Source organism: Lonchura striata, chromosome W (genome assembly GCF_050655825.1).
Source record: "Lonchura striata isolate lonStrDom1 chromosome W, ASM5065582v1, whole genome shotgun sequence".
Classification (NCBI taxonomy): Eukaryota; Metazoa; Chordata; class Aves; order Passeriformes; family Estrildidae; genus Lonchura; species Lonchura striata.
This window is the reverse complement of record NC_140743.1, coordinates 14,491,257-14,504,692: the sequence shown is the minus strand read 5'-3', so window position 1 is coordinate 14,504,692 and position 13,436 is coordinate 14,491,257.

Sequence of the window (13,436 nt, the reverse complement as noted above, 5' to 3'; positions counted from 1 at the left end):
TGTTTTCACTCATGCAAGGTCTGGGCGCAGACAGTGTGATGAAGATTTGATAAGGTAACACTAAACAGAAGCGGAAGATGGAAAAAGTCCAATGTGTCTCTCGTTCCCGACACAGAACTGCTCCAGGAGGGTCTCCCCTGCCAGGGGAGCCACCAGGGAGTTGCCAAACTTGGGGCCCTCAAACTCACACTTCCTTCCTTCCTTCCTTCCTTCCTTCCTTCCTTCCTTCCTTCCTTCCTTCATTCCTTCCTTCCTTCCTTCCTTCCTTCCTTCCTTCCTTCCTTCCTCGCTTCTTCCCTTCCCTGTGGAAACCCAGGGCAAGGGGAATATCCCCTTTTTTGCCCTGGGGTGTTCTGATTCCTAGGAGAACACTGATTTTGACCCTCATTCATGGTGAAGGCCTCCTAAGCCTCAAAGTAAATTAATGACCACAAAAATGTGAAATAGATTGCAGAAATTGTAGAGAGTAGTTTAGTATGTCTCATGGTGAGAAATTTAGGTTTTAGGATGTTTTAATATGTTATAGATGGGTTCAATATGGAGGATATAGGGTGTTTTCTCTTGTTCCTTTCCTCTCTATTCTTCTTCCTCTCTTGGCTTTAGGTGGTATCTTGTAATTGGGTAGAAAAATCTGCATTGCTGGTCTTTCGGGGTCAGTTATTGGGTTAGAAAGGAAAATAATTTAGGTGCCACTGCTTAATTGGGTAGTTTATTTTTTGATTAGACTTAAAAAGACCTTGCAGCACGAATTTGTTGGCCATTTTTGTGCTGTTTTCACTCATGCAAGGTCTGGGCGCAGACAGTGTGATGAAGATTTGATAAGGTAACACTAAACAGAAGCGGAAGATGGAAAAAGTCCAATGTGTCTCTCGTTCCCGACACAGAACTGCTCCAGGAGGGTCTCCCCTGCCAGGGGAGCCACCAGGGAGTTGCCAAACTTGGGGCCCTCAAACTCACACTTCCTTCCTTCCTTCCTTCCTTCCTTCCTTCCTTCCTTCCTTCCTTCCTTCCTTCCTTCCTTCCTTCCTTCCTTCCTTCCTTCCTTCCTTCCTTCCTCCGTTCCTCGCTTCTTCCCTTCCCTGTGGAAACCTAGGGCAAGGGGAATATCCCCTTTTCTGCCCTGGGGTGTTCTGATTTTTAGGAGAACACTGATTTTGACCCTCATTCATGGTGAAGGCCGCCTAAGCCTCAAAGTAAATTAATGACCACAAAAATGTGAAATAGATTGCAGAAATTGTAGAGAGTAGTTTAGTATGTCTCATGGTGAGAAATGTAGGTTTTAGGATGTTTTAATATGTTATAGATGGGTTCAATATGGAGGATATAGGGTGTTTTCTCTTGTTCCTTTCCTCTCTATTCTTCTTCCTCTCTTGGCTTTAGGTGGTATCTTGTAATTGGGTAGAAAAATCTGCATTGCTGGTCTTTCGGGGTCAGTTATTGGGTTAGAAAGGAAAATAATTTAGGTTCCACTGCTTAATTGGGTAGTTTATTTTTTGATTAGACTTAAAAAGACCTTGCAGCACGAATTTGTTGGCCATTTTTGTGCTGTTTTCACTCATGCAAGGTCTGGGCGCAGACAGTGTGATGAAGATTTGATAAGGTAACACTAAACAGAAGCGGAAGATGGAAAAAGTCCAATGTGTCTCTCGTTCCCGACACAGAACTGCTCCAGGAGGGTCTCCCCTGCCAGGGGAGCCACCAGGGAGTTGCCAAACTTGGGGCCCTCAAACTCACACTTCCTTCCTTCCTTCCTTCCTTCCTTCCTTCCTTCCTTCCTTCCTTCCTTCCTTCCTCCGTTCCTCGCTTCTTCCCTTCCCTGTGGAAACCTAGGGCAAGGGGAATATCCCCTTTTCTGCCCTGGGGTGTTCTGATTTTTAGGAGAACACTGATTTTGACCCTCATTCATGGTGAAGGCCGCCTAAGCCTCAAAGTAAATTAATGACCACAAAAATGTGAAATAGATTGCAGAAATTGTAGAGAGTAGTTTAGTATGTCACATGGTGAGAAATTTAGTTTTTAGGATGTTTTCGTATGTTATAGATGGGTTCAATATGGAGGATATAGGGTGTTTTCTCTTGTCCCTTTCTTCTCTATTCTTCTTCCTCTCTTGGCTTTAGGTGGTATCTTGTAATTGGGTAGAAAAATCTGCATTGCTGGTCTTTAGGGGTCAGTTATTGGGCTAGAAAGGAAAATAATTTAGGTTCCACTGCTTAATTGGGTTGTTTATTTTTTGATTAGACTTAAAAAGACCTTGCAGCACGAATTTGTTGGCCATTTTTGTGCTGTTTTCACTCATGCAAGGTCTGGGCGCAGACAGTGTGATGAAGATTTGATAAGGTAACACTAAACAGAAGCGGAAGATGGAAAAAGTCCAATGTGTCTCTCGTTCCCGACACAGAACTGCTCCAGGAGGGTCTCCCCTGCCAGGGGAGCCACCAGGGAGTTGCCAAACTTGGGGCCCTCAAACTCACACTTCCTTCCTTCCTTCCTTCCTTCCTTCCTTCCTTCCTTCCTTCCTTCCTTCCTTCCTTCCTTCCTTCCTTCCTTCCTTCCTTCCTTCCTTCCTTCCTCGCTTCTTCCCTTCCCTGTGGAAACCCAGGGCAAGGGGAATATCCCCTTTTTTGCCCTGGGGTGTTCTGATTCCTAGGAGAACACTGATTTTGACCCTCATTCATGGTGAAGGCCTCCTAAGCCTCAAAGTAAATTAATGACCACAAAAATGTGAAATAGATTGCAGAAATTGTCTAGAGTAGTTTAGTATGTCTCATGGTGAGAAATTTAGGTTTTAGGATGTTTTAATATGTTATAGATGGGTTCAATATGGAGGATATAGGGTGTTTTCTCTTGTTCCTTTCCTCTCTATTCTTCTTCCTCTCTTGGCTTTAGGTGGTATCTTGTAATTGGGTAGAAAAATCTGCATTGCTGGTCTTTCGGGGTCAGTTATTGGGTTAGAAAGGAAAATAATTTAGGTGCCACTGCTTAATTGGGTAGTTTATTTTTTGATTAGACTTAAAAAGACCTTGCAGCACGAATTTGTTGGCCATTTTTGTGCTGTTTTCACTCATGCAAGGTCTGGGCGCAGACAGTGTGATGAAGATTTGATAAGGTAACACTAAACAGAAGCGGAAGATGGAAAAAGTCCAATGTGTCTCTCGTTCCCGACACAGAACTGCTCCAGGAGGGTCTCCCCTGCCAGGGGAGCCACCAGGGAGTTGCCAAACTTGGGGCCCTCAAACTCACACTTCCTTCCTTCCTTCCTTCCTTCCTTCCTTCCTTCCTTCCTTCCTTCCTTCCTTCCTTCCTTCCTTCCTCCGTTCCTCGCTTCTTCCCTTCCCTGTGGAAACCTAGGGCAAGGGGAATATCCCCTTTTTTGCCCTGGGGTGTTCTGATTCCTAGGAGAACACTGATTTTGACCCTCATTCATGGTGAAGGCCTCCTAAGCCTCAAAGTAAATTAATGACCACAAAAATGTGAAATAGATTGCAGAAATTGTAGAGAGTAGTTTAGTATGTCTCATGGTGAGAAATTTAGGTTTTAGGATGTTTTAATATGTTATAGATGGGTTCAATATGGAGGATATAGGGTGTTTTCTCTTGTTCCTTTCCTCTCTATTCTTCTTCCTCTCTTGGCTTTAGGTGGTATCTTGTAATTGGGTAGAAAAATCTGCATTGCTGGTCTTTCGGGGTCAGTTATTGGGTTAGAAAGGAAAATAATTTAGGTGCCACTGCTTAATTGGGTAGTTTATTTTTTGATTAGACTTAAAAAGACCTTGCAGCACGAATTTGTTGGCCATTTTTGTGGTGTTTTCACTCATGCAAGGTCTGGGCGCAGACAGTGTGATGAAGATTTGATAAGGTAACACTAAACAGAAGCGGAAGATGGAAAAAGTCCAATGTGTCTCTCGTTCCCGACACAGAACTGCTCCAGGAGGGTCTCCCCTGCCAGGGGAGCCACCAGGGAGTTGCCAAACTTGGGGCCCTCAAACTCACACTTCCTTCCTTCCTTCCTTCCTTCCTTCCTTCCTTCCTTCCTTCCTTCCTTCCTTCCTTCCTTCCTTCCTTCCTCCGTTCCTCGCTTCTTCCCTTCCCTGTGGAAACCTAGGGCAAGGGGAATATCCCCTTTTCTGCCCTGGGGTGTTCTGATTTTTAGGAGAACACTGATTTTGACCCTCATTCATGGTGAAGGCCGCCTAAGCCTCAAAGTAAATTAATGACCACAAAAATGTGAAATAGATTGCAGAAATTGTAGAGAGTAGTTTAGTATGTCACATGGTGAGAAATTTAGTTTTTAGGATGTTTTCGTATGTTATAGATGGGTTCAATATGGAGGATATAGGGTGTTTTCTCTTGTCCCTTTCTTCTCTATTCTTCTTCCTCTCTTGGCTTTAGGTGGTATCTTGTAATTGGGTAGAAAAATCTGCATTGCTGGTCTTTAGGGGTCAGTTATTGGGCTAGAAAGGAAAATAATTTAGGTTCCACTGCTTAATTGGGTTGTTTATTTTTTGATTAGACTTAAAAAGACCTTGCAGCACGAATTTGTTGGCCATTTTTGTGGTGTTTTCACTCATGCAAGGTCTGGGCGCAGACAGTTTGATGAAGATTTGATAAGGTAACACTAAACAGAAGCGGAAGATGGAAAAAGTCCAATGTGTCTCTCGTTCCCGACACAGAACTGCTCCAGGAGGGTCTCCCCTGCCAGGGGAGCCACCAGGGAGTTGCCAAACTTGGGGCCCTCAAACTCACACTTCCTTCCTTCCTTCCTTCCTTCCTTCCTTCCTTCCTTCCTTCTTTCCGTCCTTCCTCGCTTCTTCCCTTCCCTTTGGAAACCCAGGGCAAGGGGAATATCCCCTTGCTGCCCTGGGGTGATCTGATTCCTAGGAGAACACTGATTTTGACCCTCATTCATGGTGAAGGCCTCCTAAGCCTCAAAGTAAATTAATGACCACAAAAATGTGAAATAGATTGCCGAAATTGTAGAGAGTAGTTTAGTATGTCTCATGGTGAGAAATTTAGGTTTTAGGATGTTTTAATATGTTATAGATGGGTTCAATATGGAGGATATAGGGTGTTTTCTCATGTTCCTTTCTTCTCTATTCTTCCTCTCTTGGCTTTAGGTGGTATCTTGTAATTGGGTAGAAAAATCTGCATTGCTGGTCTTTCGGGGTCAGTTATTGGGTTAGAAAGGAAAATAATTTAGGTTCCACTGCTTAATTGGGTAGTTTATTTTTTGATTAGACTTAAAAAGACCTTGCAGCACCAATTTGTTGGCCATTTTTGTGCTGTTTTCACTCATGCAAGGTCTGGGCGCAGACAGTGTGATGAAGATTTGATAAGGTAACACTAAACAGAAGCGGAAGATGGAAAAAGTCCAATGTGTCTCTCGTTCCCGACACAGAACTGCTCCAGGAGGGTCTCCCCTGCCAGGGGAGCCACCAGGGAGTTGCCAAACTTGGGGCCCTCAAACTCACACTTCCTTCCTTCCTTCCTTCCTTCCTTCCTTCCTTCCTTCCTTCCTTCCTTCCTTCCTTCCTTCCTCCGTTCCCTGTGGAAACCTAGGGCAAGGGGTATATCCCCTTTTCTGCCCTGGGGTGTTCTGATTCCTAGGAGAACACTGATTTTGACCCTCATTCATGGTGAAGGCCTCCTAAGCCTCAAAGTAAATTAATGACCACAAAAATGTGAAATAGATTGCAGAAATTGTAGAGAGTAGTTTAGTATGTCTCATGGTGAGAAATTTAGGTTTTAGGATGTTTTAATATGTTATAGATGGGTTCAATATGGAGGATATAGGGTGTTTTCTCTTGTTCCTTTCCTCTCTATTCTTCTTCCTCTCTTGGCTTTAGGTGGTATCTTGTAATTGGGTAGAAAAATCTGCATTGCTGGTCTTTCGGGGTCAGTTATTGGGTTAGAAAGGAAAATAATTTAGGTTCCACTGCTTAATTGGGTAGTTTATTTTTTGATTAGACTAAAAAAGACCTTGCAGCACGAATTTGTTGGCCATTTTTGTGCTGTTTTCACTCATGCAAGGTCTGGGCGCAGACAGTGTGATGAAGATTTGATAAGGTAACACTAAACAGAAGCGGAAGATGGAAAAAGTCCAATGTGTCTCTCGTTCCCGACACAGAACTGCTCCAGGAGGGTCTCCCCTGCCAGGGGAGCCACCAGGGAGTTGCCAAACTTGGGGCCCTCAAACTCACACTTCCTTCCTTCCTTCCTTCCTTCCTTCCTTCCTTCCTTCCTTCCTTCCTTCCTTCCTCGCTTCTTCCCTTCCCTGTGGAAACCCAGGGCAAGGGGAATATCCCCTTTTTTGCCCTGGCGTGTTCTGATTCCTAGGAGAACACTGATTTTGACCCTCATTCATGGTGAAGGCCGCCTAAGCCTCAAAGTAAATTAATGACCACAAAAATGTGAAATAGATTGCAGAAATTGTAGAGAGTAGTTTAGTATGTCTCATGGTGAGAAATTTAGGTTTTAGGATGTTTTAATATGTTATAGATGGGTTCAATATGGAGGATATAGGGTGTTTTCTCATGTTCCTTTCTTCTCTATTCTTCCTCTCTTGGCTTTAGGTGGTATCTTGTAATTGGGTAGAAAAATCTGCATTGCTGGTCTTTCGGGGTCAGTTATTGGGTTAGAAAGGAAAATAATTTAGGTTCCACTGCTTAATTGGGTAGTTTATTTTTTGATTAGACTTAAAAAGACCTTGCAGCACCAATTTGTTGGCCATTTTTGTGGTGTTTTCACTCATGCAAGGTCTGGGCGCAGACAGTGTGATGAAGATTTGATAAGGTAACACTAAACAGAAGCGGAAGATGGAAAAAGTCCAATGTGTCTCTCGTTCCCGACACAGAACTGCTCCAGGAGGGTCTCCCCTGCCAGGGGAGCCACCAGGGAGTTGCCAAACTTGGGGCCCTCAAACTCACACTTCCTTCCTTCCTTCCTTCCTTCCTTCCTTCCTTCCTTCCTTCCTTCCTTCCTTCCTTCCTTCCTTCCTTCCTTCCTTCCTTCCTTCCTTCCTTCCTTCCTCCGTTCCCTGTGGAAACCTAGGGCAAGGGGTATATCCCCTTTTCTGCCCTGGGGTGTTCTGATTCCTAGGAGAACACTGATTTTGACCCTCATTCATGGTGAAGGCCTCCTAAGCCTCAAAGTAAATTAATGACCACAAAAATGTGAAATAGATTGCAGAAATTGTAGAGAGTAGTTTAGTATGTCTCATGGTGAGAAATTTAGGTTTTAGGATGTTTTAATATGTTATAGATGGGTTCAATATGGAGGATATAGGGTGTTTTCTCATGTTCCTTTCTTCTCTATTCTTCCTCTCTTGGCTTTAGGTGGTATCTTGTAATTGGGTAGAAAAATCTGCATTGCTGGTCTTTCGGGGTCAGTTATTGGGTTAGAAAGGAAAATAATTTAGGTTCCACTGCTTAATTGGGTAGTTTATTTTTTGATTAGACTAAAAAAGACCTTGCAGCACGAATTTGTTGGCCATTTTTGTGCTGTTTTCACTCATGCAAGGTCTGGGCGCAGACAGTGTGATGAAGATTTGATAAGGTAACACTAAACAGAAGCGGAAGATGGAAAAAGTCCAATGTGTCTCTCGTTCCCGACACAGAACTGCTCCAGGAGGGTCTCCCCTGCCAGGGGAGCCACCAGGGAGTTGCCAAACTTGGGGCCCTCAAACTCACACTTCCTTCCTTCCTTCCTTCCTTCCTTCCTTCCTTCCTTCCTTCCTTCCTTCCTTCCTTCCTTCCTCGCTTCTTCCCTTCCCTGTGGAAACCCAGGGCAAGGGGAATATCCCCTTTTTTGCCCTGGCGTGTTCTGATTCCTAGGAGAACACTGATTTTGACCCTCATTCATGGTGAAGGCCGCCTAAGCCTCAAAGTAAATTAATGACCACAAAAATGTGAAATAGATTGCAGAAATTGTAGAGAGTAGTTTAGTATGTCTCATGGTGAGAAATTTAGGTTTTAGGATGTTTTAATATGTTATAGATGGGTTCAATATGGAGGATATAGGGTGTTTTCTCATGTTCCTTTCTTCTCTATTCTTCCTCTCTTGGCTTTAGGTGGTATCTTGTAATTGGGTAGAAAAATCTGCATTGCTGGTCTTTCGGGGTCAGTTATTGGGTTAGAAAGGAAAATAATTTAGGTTCCACTGCTTAATTGGGTAGTTTATTTTTTGATTAGACTTAAAAAGACCTTGCAGCACCAATTTGTTGGCCATTTTTGTGGTGTTTTCACTCATGCAAGGTCTGGGCGCAGACAGTGTGATGAAGATTTGATAAGGTAACACTAAACAGAAGCGGAAGATGGAAAAAGTCCAATGTGTCTCTCGTTCCCGACACAGAACTGCTCCAGGAGGGTCTCCCCTGCCAGGGGAGCCACCAGGGAGTTGCCAAACTTGGGGCCCTCAAACTCACACTTCCTTCCTTCCTTCCTTCCTTCCTTCCTTCCTTCCTTCTTTCCGTCCTTCCTCGCTTCTTCCCTTCCCTTTGGAAACCCAGGGCAAGGGGAATATCCCCTTGCTGCCCTGGGGTGATCTGATTCCTAGGAGAACACTGATTTTGACCCTCATTCATGGTGAAGGCCTCCTAAGCCTCAAAGTAAATTAATGACCACAAAAATGTGAAATAGATTGCCGAAATTGTAGAGAGTAGTTTAGTATGTCTCATGGTGAGAAATTTAGGTTTTAGGATGTTTTAATATGTTATAGATGGGTTCAATATGGAGGATATAGGGTGTTTTCTCATGTTCCTTTCTTCTCTATTCTTCCTCTCTTGGCTTTAGGTGGTATCTTGTAATTGGGTAGAAAAATCTGCATTGCTGGTCTTTCGGGGTCAGTTATTGGGTTAGAAAGGAAAATAATTTAGGTTCCACTGCTTAATTGGGTAGTTTATTTTTTGATTAGACTAAAAAAGACCTTGCAGCACGAATTTGTTGGCCATTTTTGTGCTGTTTTCACTCATGCAAGGTCTGGGCGCAGACAGTGTGATGAAGATTTGATAAGGTAACACTAAACAGAAGCGGAAGATGGAAAAAGTCCAATGTGTCTCTCGTTCCCGACACAGAACTGCTCCAGGAGGGTCTCCCCTGCCAGGGGAGCCACCAGGGAGTTGCCAAACTTGGGGCCCTCAAACTCACACTTCCTTCCTTCCTTCCTTCCTTCCTTCCTTCCTTCCTTCCTTCCTTCCTTCCTTCCTTCCTTCCTTCCTCGCTTCTTCCCTTCCCTGTGGAAACCCAGGGCAAGGGGAATATCCCCTTTTTTGCCCTGGCGTGTTCTGATTCCTAGGAGAACACTGATTTTGACCCTCATTCATGGTGAAGGCCGCCTAAGCCTCAAAGTAAATTAATGACCACAAAAATGTGAAATAGATTGCAGAAATTGTAGAGAGTAGTTTAGTATGTCTCATGGTGAGAAATTTAGGTTTTAGGATGTTTTAATATGTTATAGATGGGTTCAATATGGAGGATATAGGGTGTTTTCTCATGTTCCTTTCTTCTCTATTCTTCCTCTCTTGGCTTTAGGTGGTATCTTGTAATTGGGTAGAAAAATCTGCATTGCTGGTCTTTCGGGGTCAGTTATTGGGTTAGAAAGGAAAATAATTTAGGTTCCACTGCTTAATTGGGTTGTTTATTTTTTGATTAGACTTAAAAAGACCTTGCAGCACGAATTTGTTGGCCATTTTTGTGGTGTTTTCACTCATGCAAGGTCTGGGCGCAGACAGTGTGATGAAGATTTGATAAGGTAACACTAAACAGAAGCGGAAGATGGAAAAAGTCCAATGTGTCTCTCGTTCCCGACACAGAACTGCTCCAGGAGGGTCTCCCCTGCCAGGGGAGCCACCAGGGAGTTGCCAAACTTGGGGCCCTCAAACTCTCACTTCCTTCCTTCCTTCCTTCCTTCCTTCCTTCCTTCCTTCCTTCCTTCCTTCCTTCCTTCCTTCCTCGCTTCTTCCCTTCCCTGTGGAAACCCAGGGCAAGGGGAATATCCCCTTTTTTGCCCTGGCGTGTTCTGATTCCTAGGAGAACACTGATTTTGACCCTCATTCATGGTGAAGGCCGCCTAAGCCTCAAAGTAAATTAATGACCACAAAAATGTGAAATAGATTGCAGAAATTGTAGAGAGTAGTTTAGTATGTCTCATGGTGAGAAATTTAGGTTTTAGGATGTTTTAATATGTTATAGATGGGTTCAATATGGAGGATATAGGGTGTTTTCTCATGTTCCTTTCTTCTCTATTCTTCCTCTCTTGGCTTTAGGTGGTATCTTGTAATTGGGTAGAAAAATCTGCATTGCTGGTCTTTCGGGGTCAGTTATTGGGTTAGAAAGGAAAATAATTTAGGTTCCACTGCTTAATTGGGTAGTTTATTTTTTGATTAGACTTAAAAAGACCTTGCAGCACCAATTTGTTGGCCATTTTTGTGGTGTTTTCACTCATGCAAGGTCTGGGCGCAGACAGTGTGATGAAGATTTGATAAGGTAACACTAAACAGAAGCGGAAGATGGAAAAAGTCCAATGTGTCTCTCGTTCCCGACACAGAACTGCTCCAGGAGGGTCTCCCCTGCCAGGGGAGCCACCAGGGAGTTGCCAAACTTGGGGCCCTCAAACTCACACTTCCTTCCTTCCTTCCTTCCTTCCTTCCTTCCTTCCTTCCTTCCTTCCTTCCTTCCTTCCTTCCTTCCTTCCTTCCTTCCTTCCTTCCTTCCTTCCTCGCTTCTTCCCTTCCCTGTGGAAACCCAGGGCAAGGGGAATATCCCCTTTTTTGCCCTGGGGTGTTCTGATTCCTAGGAGAACACTGATTTTGACCCTCATTCATGGTGAAGGCCTCCTAAGCCTCAAAGTAAATTAATGACCACAAAAATGTGAAATAGATTGCAGAAATTGTAGAGAGTAGTTTAGTATGTCTCATGGTGAGAAATTTAGGTTTTAGGATGTTTTAATATGTTATAGATGGGTTCAATATGGAGGATATAGGGTGTTTTCTCTTGTTCCTTTCCTCTCTATTCTTCTTCCTCTCTTGGCTTTAGGTGGTATCTTGTAATTGGGTAGAAAAATCTGCATTGCTGGTCTTTCGGGGTCAGTTATTGGGTTAGAAAGGAAAATAATTTAGGTGCCACTGCTTAATTGGGTAGTTTATTTTTTGATTAGACTTAAAAAGACCTTGCAGCACGAATTTGTTGGCCATTTTTGTGCTGTTTTCACTCATGCAAGGTCTGGGCGCAGACAGTGTGATGAAGATTTGATAAGGTAACACTAAACAGAAGCGGAAGATGGAAAAAGTCCAATGTGTCTCTCGTTCCCGACACAGAACTGCTCCAGGAGGGTCTCCCCTGCCAGGGGAGCCACCAGGGAGTTGCCAAACTTGGGGCCCTCAAACTCACACTTCCTTCCTTCCTTCATTCCTTCCTTCCTTCCTTCTTTCCGTCCTTCCTCGCTTATTCCCTTCCCTTTGGAAACCCAGGGCAAGGGGAATATCCCCTTGCTGCCCTGGGGTGATCTGATTCCTAGGAGAACACTGATTTTGACCCTCATTCATGGTGAAGGCCTCCTAAGCCTCAAAGTAAATTAATGACCACAAAAATGTGAAATAGATTGCCGAAATTGTAGAGAGTAGTTTAGTATGTCTCATGGTGAGAAATTTAGGTTTTAGGATGTTTTAATATGTTATAGATGGGTTCAATATGGAGGATATAGGGTGTTTTCTCATGTTCCTTTCTTCTCTATTCTTCCTCTCTTGGCTTTAGGTGGTATCTTGTAATTGGGTAGAAAAATCTGCATTGCTGGTCTTTCGGGGTCAGTTATTGGGTTAGAAAGGAAAATAATTTAGGTTCCACTGCTTAATTGGGTAGTTTATTTTTTGATTAGACTAAAAAAGACCTTGCAGCACGAATTTGTTGGCCATTTTTGTGCTGTTTTCACTCATGCAAGGTCTGGGCGCAGACAGTGTGATGAAGATTTGATAAGGTAACACTAAACAGAAGCGGAAGATGGAAAAAGTCCAATGTGTCTCTCGTTCCCGACACAGAACTGCTCCAGGAGGGTCTCCCCTGCCAGGGGAGCCACCAGGGAGTTGCCAAACTTGGGGCCCTCAAACTCACACTTCCTTCCTTCCTTCCTTCCTTCCTTCCTTCCTTCCTTCCTTCCTTCCTTCCTTCCTTCCTTCCTTCTTTCCGTCCTTCCTCGCTTCTTCCCTTCCGTTTGGAAACCCAGGGCAAGGGGAATATCCCCTTGCTGCCCTGGGGTGATCTGATTCCTAGGAGAACACTGATTTTGACCCTCATTCATGGTGAAGGCCTCCTAAGCCTCAAAGTAAATTAATGACCACAAAAATGTGAAATAGATTGCAGAAATTGTAGAGAGTAGTTTAGTATGTCTCATGGTGAGAAATTTAGGTTTTAGGATGTTTTAATATGTTATAGATGGGTTCAATATGGAGGATATAGGGTGTTTTCTCATGTTCCTTTCTTCTCTATTCTTCCTCTCTTGGCTTTAGGTGGTATCTTGTAATTGGGTAGAAAAATCTGCATTGCTGGTCTTTCGGGGTCAGTTATTGGGTTAGAAAGGAAAATAATTTAGGTTCCACTGCTTAATTGGGTAGTTTATTTTTTTATTAGACTTAAAAAGACCTTGCAGCACGAATTTGTTGGCCATTTTTGTGCTGTTTTCACTCATGCAAGGTCTGGGCGCAGACAGTGTGATGAAGATTTGATAAGGTAACACTAAACAGAAGCGGAAGATGGAAAAAGTCCAATGTGTCTCTCGTTCCCGACACAGAACTGCTCCAGGAGGGTCTCCCCTGCCAGGGGAGCCACCAGGGAGTTGCCAAACTTGGGGCCCTCAAACTCACACTTCCTTCCTTCCTTCCTTCCTTCCTTCCTTCCTTCCTTCCTTCCTTCCTTCCTTCCTTCCTTCCTTCCTTCCTTCCTTCCTCCGTTCCTCGCTTCTTCCCTTCCCTGTGGAAACCTAGGGCAAGGGGAATATCCCCTTTTCTGCCCTGGGGTGTTCTGATTTTTAGGAGAACACTGATTTTGACCCTCATTCATGGTGAAGGCCGCCTAAGCCTCAAAGTAAATTAATGACCACAAAAATGTGAAATAGATTGCAGAAATTGTAGAGAGTAGTTTAGTATGTCACATGGTGAGAAATTTAGTTTTTAGGATGTTTTCGTATGTTATAGATGGGTTCAATATGGAGGATATAGGGTGTTTTCTCTTGTCCCTTTCTTCTCTATTCTTCTTCCTCTCTTGGCTTTAGGTGGTATCTTGTAATTGGGTAGAAAAATCTGCATTGCTGGTCTTTAGGGGTCAGTTATTGGGCTAGAAAGGAAAATAATTTAGGTTCCACTGCTTAATTGGGTAGTTTATTTTTTGATTAGACTAAAAAAGACCTTGCAGCACGAATTTGTTGGCCATTTTTGTGCTGTTTTCACTCATGCAA